Consider the following 15807-nt stretch of genomic DNA (forward strand, 5'->3'; position numbering starts at 1 on the left):
AATTCAATTGACCTAGAGTAGGGTGTGAAGGTTAGACCAAGGTCGAAACCAACCTCTTTTTTACTCTATAGCTTGCTGTACGGGATAGCTTCTGGTGCTCATTTTGAATTCATTGAATCAGTATCTTATTATTTGGTCAAAATGACCTGAAAAGGCTAGAAAAGATCACTGACCTTAAATCAACACCAGTGACCTTTTACTTGGAACGGTATTTAAGTTCATGGCGGTTGCATGAAATGGTCTGAGGGCACTTCTGGAGAACACATTTATGTGTTTTCACCTATACGTGTGAATTTGGTGTCTCTAGGTCTCTTAGTTTCTGAGATCTTAAAGGGGTCAGGTTGATTTTGTACTACCATAAACATGCACGCCCATTTACCTAGTTCACCTGTCACTGCCCTCAAACCGCACTGGGTATAATTGCTTCATGTGATAAATAGCAGCGTCTTTTCCTATCATGTACGGTGAACGGATAAATTTGGAGTCAAGCCCGGATCAACTCGGGTACTCCACTCCCGTGTCGCCATAACGGCAGCCGGAATCCACCTGGCGCTGGGACGAAATGGCCCTTCTGCCCTGGACCGGTAATGGTGATGTGTCCCTAGCGTTCTGATCACGGGTCCCTTGTCCGGAAAAGGTGAGGGGTCTTGGAAGTGTTAAACAGACTGGATTGAAGTGATATCAAAAATGAAATAAGGCCAGTCTATGTTCGCCTCAGAACGTCCATTCTTTTGCAAAATCAACAAGTGAAAAACAAATATGAAGCAGCTTAGACCCTGTACGTTCACAGGATCAGGAGCAATAACAGCGATGGCCGGGTTGCAATATTGTAAAGCCGAAAGGCGTTGGCCGCTCCCGATAACACCAGGCGGCGGGCACCGCGGGCACGTGAGAACGACCGTCGTGACACTGCTTTCCAGAGTCTTTCAAAATAGATTTGGGCCATTCAGGGATTAGAGCAGGGGGGGGGGCGGGGATGTTTTTAACCGTTTTGAGGATGTTCTCTCTTCAAACCAACAATTACAGCCACACGAAGAATACAGATTCTTTCATCAATCTTCCAGTTCCAACACCAGATTCCAGTACCACTTCGCGGTGTCGTAATGTTTAGCCCATCTTTATCATCATCGTAAAGGCTAATCAATCTTTGTTATCAATCTAAAAATCGTACATGTGAAATATACGCCCAGACCACTTTCTAAATGCACGAGTTAAGTTCCCAAAGCGTTCAAAAGTGCCTCTTTCAGATGTGTCGTCTTTTTTATCTGCCCCTAGCCACGGTTTGGTGCCAGCCGCACGACCGACACCGCGTGGCCTATGGAAACTGCAACGCCGGGCGTTAGGGATGCTGGGTCCTTGGGAGTGCACATGCTCAAAACCATGTTACATAACTTTTATCGGGCCCAAATTTTGACTGCATGTTGAACATTTCGAGATAAACATGGATTAGCCATGTCAATGCTAATTTTGGAGCCCATTTCGATCTACAATCTATTTTCAGGTGTTCTCAAAGTCTCTGAAGAACATAGAAAGCATCTGGCAAGGCTTCTGAAGTCCACCGGTTTAGAAGTAATCCCCTGAACCATTGTAACATGAAGAGCACCAGTGGCTTTTTTCATATAATCGCCAAACGTCTGATTTTTGTACTTTATTTTCTTCAAAATGCAAACAGAACTGACATCGCGGTAGCTTCTGATTTCTGTTTCTGTTCTGGTTAAAGCGTAAAAATGACAATAAACAGAGAACAGCGGGCCTCGTTGACAAGTCAGCTATATCGGCGAATTTATGGGAGAGGATCTTCCTCCATCAGGAGGGCGTTTGCCAACCCTGTACCCCATCCCCCTTGGCAGGGCTCGTTAACAAGTAAGCTACATCCGGCATTTGGAGGGGGGGGGGGACACCGTCAGGGGCCTTAGGTCCACTTTGTGTTCTCCCTTGTGTTCTCGCTCTGGCTAGGCCCCTGCCTACGCACAAAAGTACATTAAGTTGGCTGCGTTGAACGAGTTGTAAATAAGTGTCCGCTAAACCAATTCATGTTTAAGGCAGGCAGCCTCTCGAAAGCTTATCTGCTGCTGCGATGCGATGTAGAGGAAGATGACGCGGAAAGAGATATTGTAGCAGGTGTCCAATCTATGCTTAACTAACCAACAAGCAGTGATGCTGATCTATAAACATGCGACAGAGTATGGGCAGAGTAAGAGTAAACATGGAGTAAACAGCGGCAGAGTAAACATGGAGTAATCTGATCAGTTCGCAGTCAGTCATGCGGGTGACATCAGAGTCAGGGCAGTGGCCGCTGACGGCGGACGGGAACGGGGTTCAGGTAAGAATTACCAGGAAAAAGGGCCTTTATGGTTTGCTCTAAAAGAAATTCCAGCTTAATAATTTTTGTCACATCAATATTGGCATTTAAAATTTGAAGCCTCCGATTCCGCCTAACATGCCGCGAAAGGTATTTCCTCTTGAAGAGTAGCCGTCAAAATCTAGGCGCATGAAAACTCTGATGCACTATTGGCCATTGATTTGCATTCAAAATTCTGACCAGCCTGTGCCCAGATCGCATTTTTACATCCACCTTAAGCAGGCAGATGTCACCCAATCGCCCAAAATGCCTACCCGCTCGTACAATATCGCCTCCCCAAGGAAAACAATGCTGAAATGAACGAATAATCTTAGGAAGCTGGATAGTCTTATTCGCCGAATGGCACAGATGAGCCTAATTGTCAAGTGCACCAGTGAGAAACAGCTGTAAATGAATATCTAGCACAGCGAACATGAAATTAAATCATTTCCAAAATGCGTTATGTGATAAATAGCGACCATCTTCTCCATCGATAAGCTTTGCTTCCCAGTAAAAGTATACCCTGAGTTTGACCCCCCTGTGAAGAGGGTAAGAAAATGGCATGCACACGAGACCCAAAAATATGCAAACAGATATACGCCTAAGAACGTTTCAACGTGGTTTGATCCCGCCAGCGCACTCAGAAAGATCAAGTGCTTGTTTCTATGACGCGATGGGCAGCAAACGGCCAAGGGCTTGCCACACGCACCGCAGAACGCGGAGCGTGGGCGGTATAAGCTCTGTGCCGGTCATCACTGGGATGTGGCTCTCTGACTAGCAGCTCCAGGCATTCGCTATGCCGAGAGCTCCTCGCTAGACCGCTAGCAGCGGCGGCAGCCTGGCGGCAACCGATAGCTCCATCCAACAGCAATACATATCGCGAATCGTGACTAAGTTCTTACGTGCTTCAATACAAGCGTCGAAAGACGCGGCGTCCTTTTGATATCTGATGGCAGCTCCGTTCCCGATACCCATTAGGCGTGCTGTCTGCGTCCAGAATAATCACCTTCGCGTAGGGAGCTTTGTCTGTGCGCCAGTAATGCAAAAGCGCCGCAAATTGCCTTTTCGCCCGGCGACGTCATAGCTGAGAACTGGCAGAGAGTAACGGCTGCAGCTGGCCACAGCCGCTGTAACGGCCGCATGGCAGCTGCGGTAATTCCGACATGTAGCGATACGACGGGTACATTGCATCATTCATATGGAAATGGATTAGTGACCTGTACCTCAATGTGACACAGCGCATCATGCAGTGCCTCAATGCGACTCAGTCCTCTCCAGTGATAGCGCCACCTATAAAGATATATAGAGGACGCTGCTGTATGGCAGGGCACCCGATCTGATTTCACAGTGGAGGCACATGTCATATCATGTGTTTGCTGCGAATCGTTCGATTTGTCTGGCTTAATGTTTTATTCGAGTCAATGGGTTCCAAGTTACACGATAAAAACGAAGACGCAGCGATGATGATGAAACGATAAGAGCTTGTAAAAGGCTTACAAAGTCAAACAGACTCTCTTTTTCACATAGGCCAAGTTTAGATCTGAGCGCAGCACGGCTCCGGGAGGTCATGACGGCTGGCGGCAGCTGGTTACAGGACGAAGCCGCACGACATGAAATCACGCTATGCGGTATGGATAGCCGGAAAGGGGGCAGCTCCAAAGCGCCGGCCACTGCCGACCTCGTGATGCGCTCACTCAAAGCGGTCTGAGGGTGAGCAGTGGCCGGACGGCCACCAGGACACGGGAGCATTTAGGGCTCTGAAGACACCAATGTGGGCGCGGCGCGTAGCAAGGTCACTGATTCTGCACCAGCCTAGCGGCCTTGCGACCAGTGAAATGTGATCTCAACCCCGCACCCTCGGGGCGATCCTGGCCGCGAAATTTACCGTTTTTTTGCACCCGGCCGAGGTAGCACGCCGGCCGCCCCACCCCAGACTGAGAGGCAGTACAGGATGTGGGGAAGCATAGGCCTGGATAAGGGGTTTGCGGGCTTCGGGTGTGAGATGATGACAAATTTTGTACTGGGCACACAGGATCGAGTTGCACTTTTTATCTAATTTGGATATGTTCTCCTCCCAGGAAAAGATACGATTAATGATCGCTCCAGGCATCTTCGCAGACGGCGAGAGGGTGAATATTAAGTTGGAGATGTTGAGATTGAAGGGTGAGGTTTTTTGACGGCCTGGGGCGCGCCGACTAGAAGAAGGATGGTCTTAGATGGGTTCATCCTGTGAAGTTGGCAGTGAAGCAGGGTTGGAGGGCAAGGGTGGTTTCCTTCTGACGGGATTTCAGAGTGAAAAGGTGGTCGGTGTGGGTGAAGTCGACGAGTTGGGTATCGTCGGCATAGATAACCAGATGCTTGTGAGGCAGGTGAGATGGAAGGTCGTTCGGGAAGATACTGAAGAGGATTGGGCCCACCAGGGATCCCTGTGGGACACCGTGGGACAAGGGAAGAGGTGGTGAACCACCGTTCATTACCTGCCGTCGTCAATCAAAATAACTTTTAAACCATCGAGGGTCGATGCCGTACAACTGGCCTTGGTCGGTAGGACGTTGTTGTCAACGCTGCTGAAAGTTTCACTTAGGTTTGCGGAGGTGACGGCGACGACATGTCCAGAGTCCATGCGATGCGTCATCCACCCCACGGTGCCGACCACGGCATCCTCCGTTGAGTGGCACCGCCTATACCCATATTGCGAAAGGGCTAAGAGGCCGTGGACACCAGGATAAACCGACAACTGCTGACAGACAATCTTTTCGCATATTTTTGACGGCACAGATAGATCTGATACTAAAATTGCTGGCGACGTCAGGTGCAACGGATTTGTGAAGGAGAAGAGCTTAAGCTAACTTCCGCACACAGGGAAAAAACACGTGCGACGATGCAGGAATTGAATAGATGAAGCAAGTGAGGTCCCATGGCAGCGGAACATTTTTTTTGGTGCATGCAGAGGCACACCATTGACTCCATCAGCTCTGGATCAAGACACTATGCTCCTAGTCTTGAAAGGTCAGATAAGGTCACAGGCGTAAAACTAGTCTGACTGTGGTCACGCACGGTGGTCTGGGGGGAGAGGCGGGATGCCGCGGCTGCTCGCCTTCAGCTCGGCCGCGATTTTTGGACCAACTGAGACGAAGGGACGGTTAAAATCGTCGGCCACGTCAGCGGGCATTACCTTCTCGACGCCACCTCCCCCTGGCGGGTCTTATTGCAAACTCATGAATAGTCCGACAGAAACTAGCGTGGTCGGGTAACATACTGACGCATAGAAAGTCACGCTTGGCCTGGACGCAGCAGCCCTTAACCCGGTTTCGCATACGCTAATGCTCTGTACGGTTGGTTTCTGCATCGCACCTGCACCATGACCGGTAAGCGTGCTCGTGCTTCGCCCTACCCAGAGAATAGGAAGGAGAATAGTATGGATAAAAGTGACCGCGTCTGCGTACAGCAGATCAACCACACACAAGCGCGAGCCATGGCTTTCAGACGTTTGGCGGCGTTTAGAGCTAGTACGATATTGGCGCTGTCATCTCAGGAGCTGACTAGACATGAGAATGAAATCAATCATATGCTGCTGTTGTTTAGGACGACTGTTCATTGTGCAGCAGGATCCACGCACGTGATCGCCAGCAATCGCTAGTGAGTATCCTGACAATGGAAATTACAGCCTTGAATCCACGTCATCGCGCTGAGCCTAAACGCCAGTGACAACTGGCTTGGCAGTGGATTCTCTCGTGCACTAGAGGCACTCCTGATCAGTGCCTTTTTAAGTGCTCTATCATTGGAGATCTTCTAACGAGTCCTTTCCCGGCTGCAGGCTTTCCAAGGGCTTGCACACTGAGATTTCAGTGGGTGAAGGGACGTTTATCGCAAGCATCGGAGAGGCACCAGAATGAAACAAGCATCAGCGCGCGCCGCCGGCACGAGCACCAGCATGCCTCGAAATTTTTGGGGTCGAGGTCGAGGTTGGGATACCACATCATCACCGGCTGCTTGAATTAGCTGATGTGTACGCACTGTCAGTCTCAGTCCCTTCCAATGTATGCGCAGAAAAATGCACTTCACACCATCGACCGCTGAGTAATCTCCTAGTTCAGGTAGGAGTTGCAGCATGGAGTCAGAAGTGGGCTGTAAGGCACCAATCACTGGTGTGTCATTGGCTGTAGGCGGTGCAGCACCAGCTGGCCGCCGTCACCGGGCGTGGGCGGTGCATTATCAGCTGGCCGCCGTCACCGGCCGTGGGCGGTGCACTATCAGCTGGCCGCCGTCACCGGCCGTGGGCGGTGCATTATCAGCTGGCCGCCGTCACCGGGCGTGGGTGGCGCATTATCAGCTGGCCGCCGTCACCGGGCGTCGGCGGTGTATTATCAGCTGGCCGCCGTCACCGGCTGTGGGTGGCGCATTATCAGCTGGCCGCCGTCACCGGCCGTGGGTGGTGCATTATCAGCTGGCCGCCGTCACCGGCCGTGGGTGGTGCATTATCAGCTGGCCGCCGTCACCGGCCGTGGGCGGTGCATTATCAGCTGGCCGCCGTCACCGGCCGTGGGTGGTGCATTATCAGCTGGCCGCCGTCACCGGGCGTGGGCGGTGCATTATCAGCTGGCCGCCGTCACCGGCCGTGGGCGGTGCATTATCAGCTGGCCGCCGTCACCGGCCGTGGGCGGTGCATTATCAGCTGGCCGCCGTCACCGGCCGTGGGCGGTACATTATCAGCTGGCCGCCGTCACCGGGCGTGGGCGGTGCATTATCAGCTGGCCGCCGTCACCGGCCGTGGGCGGTGCATTATCAGCTGGTCGCCGTCACCGGCCGTGGGCGGTGCATTATCAGCTGGCCGCCGTCACCGGCCGTGGGCGGTGCATTATCAGCTGGCCGCCGTCACCGGCCGTGGGTGGTGCATTATCAGCTGGCCGCCGTCACCGGCCGTGAGTGGCGCATTATCAGCTGGCCGCCGTCACCGGCCGTGGGTGGTGCATTATCAGCTGGCCGCCGTCACCGGCCGTGGGTGGCGCATTATCAGCTGGCCGCCGTCACCGGCCGTGGGTGGTGCATTATCAGCTGGCCGCGGGACCGGACGCACACCTCCGCCAGCATATATGTCGCGGCCGCTCATTAGTATTTCTTCATCTTTGCGTCGGTAAGGTTTCCATTGTTACTTGATGTTTTGTTTCGCTTCTTCGCCAATGAGCGCGCTACAGTATCTGGCACACCATTCGGTACAGTGATTACGTGATTACGTGTACATATCACATGTACAGTGATTACGCCCGGTTTTCACACCACGGCTTGGCGCTGGACACGGACTCAGTTCGATCTGTCGTTAGCACGTTTGTCAGCACCAATCATGGCCCAGTATTCGCCCTACGTCACGGCATGTGACCTCAAGGTCACGTGGCCTGGGGCGTCTTGTGCCGGCTGACGATGATCCCAGGATTTGTTGTAGCCCGTCAACATGGAGAGAAAGCGCCACCAGGTTAAAAAGCACTCTGACTGAAGCGGGAGTTTGATTTGGTAGCTCTTGGGTTGGTGAATACGCGGGGTGGGGTGAAGCACTTGTCTCTAACTTTGGGGGAAATGCGACGTAAGGGGGATAAGGAGGGAATTGAAATGCTAAGAGTAGCCATGAAAAGCTGAGTGATAGTGATTGGTGTGGTGTGTAGCTGCATTTCCCAGTATGTCATGCATATTCCCAGTGTGTCATGGTCGGCGGCAAACCAATTAGTGTGCGGACTGAGGAAGGGAAAGTCAAGTTCAAAAACTTTCCTGTCAGCCCACACATCCAACGCTCCGTCAGCACGCATGACGTCACGCATTTCAGCTGACAATGGTGCTGACGCCAGATCGAACGGGGCCACGGCATGGGAAGGACTTGGGAGCAGCGGGCGCCCTTCACTCGGCCTGCCGTTAGTCGGGTGGCACCGCGGAGGCGTCCGGGCCACGGCGCTGCCGGTCGGGTGGCCCCGCGGAAGCGTCCGGACCACGGCGCTGCCAGTCGGGTGGCCCCGCGGAGGCGTCCGGGCGGCGGTGCTGCCAGTCGGGTGGCACCGCGGAGGCGTCCGGGCTACGGCGCTGCCGGTCGGGTGGCCCCGCGGAGGCGTCCGGGCGGCGGTGCTGCCAGTCGGGTGGCACCGCGGAGGCGTCCGGGCCACGGCGCTGCCGGTCGGGTGGCCCCGCGGAAGCGTCCGGACCACGGCGCTGCCAGTCGGGTGGCCCCGCGGAGGCGTCCGGGCTGCGGCGCTGCCAGTCGGGTGGCACCGCGGAGGCGTCCGGGCTACGGCGCTGCCAGTCGGGTGGCCCCGCGGAGGCGTCCGGGCTACGGCGCTGCCAGTCGGGTGGCCCCGCGGAGGCGTCCGGGCTGCGGCGCTGCCAGTCGGGTGGCACCGCGGAGGCGTCCGGGCGGCGGTGCTGCCAGTCGGGTGGCACCGCGGAGGCGTCCGGGCCACGGCGCTGCCAGTCGGGTGGCCCCGCGGAAGCGTCCACGCTGCGACACGGCCTGAACTAATCATCTATCAAGATCCACATAAAGTTGCCGTTTCCCCATACCGCTTTTATGCCATTATCTCCAGTTCCATTTTTTGCAGTTGGGGGAGCAAAGCTAACGTGTGTTCTTCCTTATTTACATCCCTTGTAATGGCATGATGAGTGATAATGGTAATGGTAATGGCGCGATGGATGGCAATGGCAATCCTGGTAATGGAAAGGGCATCATCTATCAAGAATCGCAGAAAGTTGCCGCCCGCCCATACCGCTCCCACTACCATTTCCTCAACCTTCCTCACCCTTCACTTTTATTCAACACTCTCTTATTTGCATCCCTGGTAATGACATTATGAATGCTAACTGTAATGCCCGGATGAATGGAAATGGTAATGGCAATGACATGATCAATGACATGGTGCTGGTAATACCGTGATATGAAGGCTCTCAAAAGAGGCTCGGTACCATGCACCCACCTCCGATGAGGTAAGTGTAGTAGATACTCAGATGAGGTGATACAGCTGAGCAATAGGATTCGTGTTCAGTTTCACTGAGGGCAATGTTCCGGATGAACACGCCAAACTGTTTTCAGGGAAGGCTGGCTGGCCTTTCTCCACATCCCTTCCCATCATTTCCACCGTCCATGCGTTCGCGCACCACTTCCTGAGGGTAAAACTGTGCGGAAGTATACACGGCGTAGAGATGAAATTCAGGCAAAACGATACCAATGGGATCCGGATAGCATGACACAGGTTCATTTTATAAAACCCAAAGCGCCGTCCATTCAAAGGAAGTGCTTAACATTTGTATGGGGTTTTGAACTGAAATAACTATCTTGAAGAGCATTTGGTACGGTTCAGAACTACAACATAACATAACATAAATCCTGTCATTTCATTGCCAATCCAAATGCTGCCCATTCCATTGGCCATGCGGCGATCAAGGTAAAACAAAAGAATGTAATGCCGAGTTTGTTCATATCTGCCGTTTGTGAGCACGACATAGCGGCCGCGAATCGGCTTTCAATCAATGTCGTGCGAGGTAGGATGACGTAATCAAGCAATGCCGCATTGAGGAGTACATTTACTTAGCAGAGAAATGGTGCAGTCCAGAGCAGCCTTCCACTTATAAGTATACCGATGGCTTTAAGTGAGCTTATTTCATCACATAGCATGCTTGCTTTGGTATTTTTGAATACAGGACATTTTCTTTAACTACAGTAGAAATGTTGGCCATGTTGGAATTCCCTTTTCCTTGGATGCGCACCGGCTACGCTAGGCAACTCTCCTTATTCCCCACTGGTTACGATATGTTAAATGTAACGTCCTAGAAAGGTAACGTCCGTTCGTCCACTAGTTGAGTTAGAGATGCGAAACAAAGACGGGCTTGTGGACTGTCATTAGAGGAAGCCAACATAACGCTATCCGGTCTAATGTTGCCGGACGGTTGTTATCCCTCGCACTGATTCTCCGTTTTTCATAACGCAGACAGGAAAAGAGGCTCGATGCCACCCACCCTGCTGTTTCCAAACTAAGAATGATAGAGGATAGCCAAAACATTTAGTGAATTGGTCTTAACAAGATCTCTCTTTGGGTAATCGTCTGATGTTGTTAGGCCAAAATTGACCCGATTGTGCCAGGACAAAGGTCCAATTTTCCTGTCAATCTTTCGTTTCAGCTTTACAATTTCATATGCACATGGTCATGCCTTGTAGCGGCACGAAACCTAAATAGGCGGCCTCTTGATGCAATTGTGGGTACTGTGGTGTGTGTTTATGTGTGTTTTGACAATATATGTATGATGTATGGCTTCGTTAATATAACTTCTGGTCACCGCACGCGTTCCGCGGCATCGTCGGTCGCTGCATTTGTCACATCTTGTAATGTGAAGGGAATGGCATGCGTTACCAGCAGGTCGATCGCTCCTACCGGCGCGATGTTTGGTAGAATTAGATCACTGCCCAGTCGCTGGCAGTGACAGTTATCTTGGCGAGAAAACCAGTGTGGCATCGCCATTAACGTATCGAACAATAACCATCTTTAAGAGTTTGAGCGAAATTGCGTCAGGGAGGGCCCAACGATCCTCACCTTTGCTGGCGCCTGAAGGTTGTAGCTTTCAAGTTTGCTGCAAAGGAGGTTCATAATGGCTTTTAGCATGCTGAATAATAGCACTGCGAAGAAAGGACATCGTCGTGTAGGTGCGATTTCAACGTTGCTTACGCTTTATGAACTGCGTAAGTCCTAGTCAGTCCTAGTTTTCAAAGCGGATCAAAAGATTTACCACGACCGTGATCAGCTATGCCACACGCTACCACTGATGCAGTTTTGGAAAAAATCGTAGGAGCCGCGCTCAGCGATCCTGAACTTTGTAGACCACTGGAGGTCATCTGTTTTATGCGGCGGAAAACCAGATGCACCAACGTAATCGTCAAGTTTAACACAATTAGTGCAATGCATGTGAGGTATGCAACTACACTTATTCTATGGGTGGTATGCAAAGTTGTGAGATTCCGGTTCAATGACCGTATACTTCGGAGGCTTTTTGAGGTTATAATTTTCAATGTGGCTCTTAAACGAGATGCATCATCGATTCATGTCAAACTATCATTCTCACCATCATGTCATACTGGCATGTCGAACGTTACCATTGATGGAGGTTTATAGGGAACCGAGCTCAACGGCCATGTATTTTTTAGGCCTCTGGTGATCATAGTTACTAATATAGCACAAAACAATGCACCGTCATAAATCAGCATGTACAATATTACAAGACATAGTTTTCAATGTGGCTTAAAATGTTATGCGTCATAGTCAACAGCATGCTAAACATTACCATCGATATGTTTTTGAGAGAACTCCCAGGGGTCTGGGTGTAACAATTTTGGCATATGTACACGTCTGCTGATCACAACTCTAAACTTGTCTCGAAACGAGATTCTCCGTCGCAATCTTGTCAATGTCTATCATAGATTTTGATTTAGAAAATGATTTAGAAAATAGTTCTGATGTGAATGAAGAAGCCTATCGCCGTCCCAATCAGCATGTCAAACCCTACCATTTATTTCAGTTTTAGTACAGCCGTAAATGTCAGGGCGCGGTGACTTTGAGCTATGAGGACTTCTGGTGGTTATAGTTTTGGATGTGGAATGAAACGAGGTACACTATTGTAATCAGTATGTCAATTACAATCATTTGTATGAGTTTGAGAAAAATCGTGAAGGGCCCGGGTATAATGGCCATGAGCTTTGTAGATCTCATGTGCCCTTTGACACGGGTGCCGATGTCTCAAAATGATTGTTGAGGCCGCCAAGTCTCGGAAGTGGCCATGAGGGGATCGGTAAGAAATACTTCTCGGATTTCTTTCACCGTTTCTTCTACTGTAATGTTTACTTATTGTATGTTTTCGAAGCTCATGCGCGTAGGTACAACAATCGCGTGTGGACACCTGGCGGTTTGAATCAGTTTGTTATAAACGCATCTGTTCTGTGCGGCTGGAGGGGTGCAGTTGCACCTCTTCAGCGCCTCCCTCCTCAGGGTGAAATTTCCGCATGATTTACCATGTGTGCTTGGGTAAGCTGCTGCGTACTCATGAATGCATTCACAAGAGTAGAGCGTCCACTTTATATAAGGTTATCACAGCCCGTTTACAAGCACGTGCTCACTTTCGAAACACCAAAATTTAATTCAAATGATACGATAACATGAAAAAAAATTTCATTGAATGAAATGATAAAACATTTCATCTTGCCAAACCCAGTTCCGGTTAATGTCTACAAAACCAACGCAATGCAGGCCAGCTGCTTGTCAGAGGGATGCCGTTCCAAGCTGTCGTGCCTCTGAAAAGAAAGAACCCTCACCCGTTCCAGTCCGGACAAGTAGCAAATGAAGCTCTCGTCAGTAACAGCGTTGCTAGTTGAGTTGGCTTTCAATAACCATGCGATGATACTTGTGTACGCATTCTCGATGCTCAATGAGCCTGCCCAAGTAGGCCTTGCCAGAATTTCACGTTGACCGTGGCCGAGCCCCAGACGGACAGACGGACAGATGGCGTCCCCAGACGGGCAGACTGAACGGGCAGCAACAGAATGCCCAGCACGACCTCAGGTGGCGCTTGCAACATTTGTTTGATGGGCGGTGGGCTGCCCACGGCCTTTCTGGACACCAGCTGAGCAAATGTTGGTAAACATGAGGGTTCCGGTGTGGCCCGAGCAGACGCTAGGCTCTAGTTACCTGGGATATCTGGGATATCTGGGATATCGGCCCGGCTTGGCAGGCGGTGGGCGTCAGCTGGGGTCCTGCCTGGCTCCATCTGGTAAAAACGCTGCACACCAGCTGGGCATAAGCCCGTGCCAGGGATGAGCCCAGCAAAAAAAAACCTTGTGCAGCAGGGCGGAGTACATGGAGTGTGCAGTGCACCGCTAAATACTAGGCTGAGACTGGGAATGTCAGACCTGAATGCCCACCTGTTCGAAATTCAAAATTAAACTACACCGAGTCCCTCTTGCTTATGTGGCTATCCATATGAAGACCCTAAACACGTTGCACTGAGCTATCTTCGCTATTATGAAATCCGAATTTCATTGCTACGTAAAACAGATCGTATCATTCCGAACTTTGCTGAGCTCGCTCACAATGGGTAACTAAATATCTATCTCACAGGAAACGGTTTACAGGATCGCAATGGGCAGCACACAAGAAAAATTTTCCAAGCATTGCTTTTTCAGAAACGATTCGCCTAAAAACTTCCAGCGGGCGCGGGCAGCAGACGGGCCACCGGGTGGCGTTGCCGGGCCGGGCGTCCGCCGCCGGCCCGAGACGGCAGTATGTGTACACTGGAGTGGCGGCGGGCGCCTGGCCCGCGTCGGCTTGCGGATCGAGTGAGTGGGCGGTGTGTCGGGGTTCCCTGGCGGCGATTACCATGTATGGTTATTGTTAGGAGAGGCGCTCAGATTGAAGTGTTCCGCTTATGCGCCAATCAGCTCATCATATCATGTACTGCTTAGTGTCCATAGTCGAAAATATACATCAAATCAAATCAGATCCCACGCTAAGTACAGGTCGTTTGAAGTGAGAAGTTGCCCTCAAGTACTGCGTTGTTTCAATCTGGACATATCTTCCGCCTTAAATCTGCTTAGAAAACGGTCGGAACCCAAATTACCAATGTATTCTGTTCCCTGAAAAGGTCACACATTACAGGAAAACGCATCCAATGTTTTGTCAACTTTGGAAAGCATTTCACTTTGATCAAGAGAGTAACCCTGACATTCTGCTTTCCATTCTAAACATAAAAGTCCATTATCCCCGTTTCCAATTAATGACCATGACGTTCGATGTTGCATTTGCTAACAATGCCATTGTTTGGTATTGTCTTCACGGACCTGGCTGGCAGATCAGTGAAAACCAGCTCCCCTGACGCACCAGATACCCCACTCGCCAAATAATTTTCGGCACAGTCTGATGTCAGTGGAGCCATGCAGTCCCATCACACGGACGAGGCACCTCTCCCCCCCCCCCCCCCCCCGGTCCCGTGACTTGGAGCCATTTGGAGGTGGCAGCGTCGATCTCTTTTACAGCTGCCGTTATGGTTGCGGGGTCTCCTTAACGCCGGCATTGAACAACAAAAAAGCAATAGCCCATGGATGCTTAGTTAATGCATCATCGCCCCTCTAAACTATGCCTGAAACCAAGCACTTTTTGCACTAAACACCTTTACACCCAAGAAGTAACCGAACTCAGCGGTAATATGTGTTAAGTATTTTAGCAAGAAAGTACAGGATGGGAGCTCTTCCAAACACTGACAGGAGACGTCATTCGCATTCATAATATCATCACAAATAAAGGAAATAGTAATAAAAAAACTACTTTCTCATATTGGATCGCAACCACACAAGAAAGTGAAAAAACAAAATCGTCATATTTAGTTACGCCTGCTAAGTTACCACGAGTAATGTGTCAAGTAAAATATGCTATTAAATCACTTTTGGCACTGTTTGAGAGGCATGCCCGTCAAAAATCGTTCATGGATGGAACAAATATTGCTCATCACAGTGCTGGACAGTGCTGTTTCATGGACAATTCAAATGCCTGGGAGCGGACGTAGTCTTCGGTGTTGGGGATGTGTGGTTTATTTGGCATGATGAAAGTCCGCTTAGTCAAGTATTACTGTAAATTACCGCGCTGAAAAATAAATACACATCCTATTCACCAAATGTGAGTGATGAAGCTAAGCGAACATGTTCAAGCTTGAAACACAGCATGCATGGAACAAACAACAGCATGAAATATACCATGAGACGCACAACCGCTGCGTTTGTTGCTTGACTTTCGTCGCCGCTGCAAAACACCGAAGCTCCCCACAGCTCGAGGCCTGACTGGACCGACGTCGCCAGCCGTACCTCTCAACGATTGGTGCGGGGGCCAATCCTGTTCATTATTTTCGTCATGGAGGCTCATGCTTTATTGCAGACGGGACGTGGTTTCAAAGGTCAACCAGATGCTGACATGGATGTAATGCCACCACAGGGACGGTCCCCGAGCGGTGACACATGACTGATAAAGCCCCTGCCCGTCGCCCGGTCCCCAGCCACGTCGCCCAGCGACAGCCCCGACTGTGTCAGGGGCGGCACATGACCTGGTTCTGCCCACCACATTCAGTAGTGTAGCGTTACAACGGAGGATGCTCACTGTTGGTAACACTGAATCCAACTTTTGCACCGCTGTTAAAATAACACACATAGTCTATTTCAATAGACCTGACGGCAAAGGACATGTTTGCCCATCATCCCGATTTTCGCGCATTTCAGATTTGGTACCAAATTAGACCCCTGTCCAATAATGCTAGTGTGAAAAGAGCTTGCGTTCCTTTGTCATGTCGACTCGGTCATATGTTATGCTAGTTTGCAAATTCTGGGAGACTTTTCAAAGCATAATGTTGAAATGTGGACAATAAATATATTGCATGATCCCGTAGCTCTTTAAAATTGTAGACAGAGC

Source organism: Pollicipes pollicipes, unplaced genomic scaffold (assembly GCF_011947565.3).
Source record: "Pollicipes pollicipes isolate AB1234 unplaced genomic scaffold, Ppol_2.1 Scaffold_6686;HRSCAF=7923_pilon_pilon_pilon, whole genome shotgun sequence".
Taxonomy (NCBI): Eukaryota; Metazoa; Arthropoda; class Thecostraca; order Pollicipedomorpha; family Pollicipedidae; genus Pollicipes; species Pollicipes pollicipes.